The sequence below is a fragment of the Hemiscyllium ocellatum genome, chromosome 19 (assembly GCF_020745735.1).
Source record: "Hemiscyllium ocellatum isolate sHemOce1 chromosome 19, sHemOce1.pat.X.cur, whole genome shotgun sequence".
In the NCBI taxonomy this organism is placed as follows: Eukaryota; Metazoa; Chordata; class Chondrichthyes; order Orectolobiformes; family Hemiscylliidae; genus Hemiscyllium; species Hemiscyllium ocellatum.
In genome coordinates, this window is record NC_083419.1 from 65,430,786 (window position 1) to 65,433,151 (window position 2,366).

At 47.2% G+C, this 2,366-nt stretch overlaps 1 pseudogene; it reads left to right on the plus strand.

Moving 5' to 3' along the window:
* Nucleotides 1-1,534: 1,534 nt before the first annotated feature.
* On the plus strand, nt 1,535-2,166 carry LOC132824780 (peptidyl-prolyl cis-trans isomerase B-like; annotated as a pseudogene).
* The last annotated feature ends 200 nt before the right edge of the window (nt 2,167-2,366 follow it).

Below are 2,366 nucleotides of genomic sequence, written 5' to 3' on the forward strand. Positions count from 1 at the left end.
ATGTTGCGGCTGTACAGGACATTGGTTAGGCCACAGTTGGAATATTGCGTGCATTTCTGGTCTCTTTCCTATTGGAAAGATGTTGTGAAACTTGAAAGGGTTCAGAAAAGATTTACAAGGATATTGCCAGGCTTGGAGGATTTGAGCTATAGGGAGAGGCTGAACAGGCTGGAGCTGTTTTCCCTGGAGTGTCAGAGGCTGAGGGGTGACTTTATAGTGGTTTATAAAATTATGAGGGGCATGGATAGGGTAAATAGACAAAGTCTTTTCCCTGGGGTGAGAGAGTGCAGAACTAGAGGGCATAGGTTTAAGGTGAGAGGGGAAAGATATAAAAGAGACATAAGGGGCAACCTTTTCACTCAGAGGGTGGTGCGTATTTGAAATGAGTTCCCAGAGGAAGTGGTGGAGGCTGGTACAATTGCAACATTCAAAAGGCATTTGGATGGGTATGAGTAGGAAGGGTTTGGAGAGATATGGGCCGTGTGCTGGCAGGTGGGACTAGATTGGGTTGGGAAATCTGTTCGGCATGGATGAGTTTGACCTAAGGGCTTGTTTCCATGCTGTACATCTCTATGACTCTATGACAATGACACTGATGCTGACACTTGTTCAGGTGTCTGGGCCTAGCTGCTGACTTAAAGCCTTGGCTCAGCCTGCAAGTCTGGGCTGAGTGATTCAACCCGAGACCTATTCCTGACCTGGGGAGAGTGCCTAAGCTGGTGTGGAGCTGCATTCGCCTCATCACTGCCGCTGGCCACCTTCTCCTTTACCTTTCACTCAGCCTCAACCAGCTCCTCTCTCTCCTTAATGCCATCTTACTTGGCCATCTTTTCTACAACATGCTGTCCCCTCCACTTCATCCAGTGCTGGAATTTGGATGGGGGGGGGGTGGTTGGTGGGAGTAGGGGAGTTTACCTAGCATCTCTGTATCCCACTGAGAATATTTCTATTTCTTGGCTTCTTTAAGGGTGATCAAAGATGAAATCCTTTGATATCAGAGATCAAACCCTCCAGAATAAATGAAGCTCAGCCATCTAAAAATGCTAACTATTCCTTCACTATTTACGCATTCAAATGAAGGTGCTGAACTCTCTCTCTCTTCACCACACCACCACCACCCCCACCCCCCCCCCCCCCCCCCCCCACCCCCCCCTCCCCCCCTCTCTCTCTCTCTGTCCTTCGGTTGTCAAATTATGTGATAACTGACTATTGATCAACTGTAATTTCCAATTGGGGAAGATCAACCCATGAATGTTAATAAGACTACAGGGATTAATCTAACTGCAGGTCCTAATTAGCTAGTTTTAGTCCTATTGTCATTTATCTCTCCTAGGGAAGTTTATGCTTATCAAGGAAAGGGATATTAATGGTGTGTTTTCTGATTCAGATTTCCAAGAGGTGTATCAATTACTGTCAGATGAGGGATAATGAAGAGTCAAGCTCCCTCCCAACACTGCTACTGCGATACATCTCAACTCCAGGTGCATCGACTAGCTGCCCCTGCAGTGCCCAGATGCATGTCTCCAGCTGGAAGATGAAGGTGCTGGTAGCTGTTGCTGCACTCCTCATCACCGCGTTCAGCCTCCTCCTGCTGCCCGGGCCCTTGCAGGCTGAGGAGAGGAAGAAAGGCCCGGAAGTCACCATTGAGGTGTATTTTGATATTAAGATTGGGGATGAGGATGCAGGCCGTATCGTGATTGGGCTTTTTGGAAAAACTGTTCCATAGACTGTTGAGAACTTTGTTGCTCTAGCTACAGGGGAGAAAGAATTTGGATACAAAAACAGCAAATTCCACTGGGTTATCAAAGGTTTTATGATCCAGGGAGGAAACTTCACCTGTGGGATAGCACGGTGATCGCTTCCCTGATGAAAACTTCAAGCTGAAACACAATAGTCCAGGCTGGGTCAGCATGGCCAATGCTGGCAAAGACACCAATGGCTCCCAGCTCTTCATCGCAACCGCCAAGATGAGTTGTCTCGATGGGAAACATGTGGTCTTTGGAAAACTGATTGAAGGAACGGATGTTGTTCACAAAGTTGAGCAATTATTGGCAAACGACCGAGACAAACCACTGCAGGATGTAATCATTGCAGATTGTGGCAAGATTGAGGTGGAGAAACCCTTTGTTGTTGCCAAAGAGTGAGCTGCAGCCACTTGGCTTACAGCTGGGAGAATCCTGTTTCCTATTATCCTGATCCTGGGCTTCCAGGCTGTGCAGATATCCAAACATTCCAGACTCTCTGGTACTTCTTGGGTTCGTAATAAGTACACAGCATTAATAAACATGGTTGGTTTTCTAGTGAAACAAAAATCAATTAGTTGCCCCTGGACGTGATAGACCGGACCCCTAACTGCTCTCTGTCTG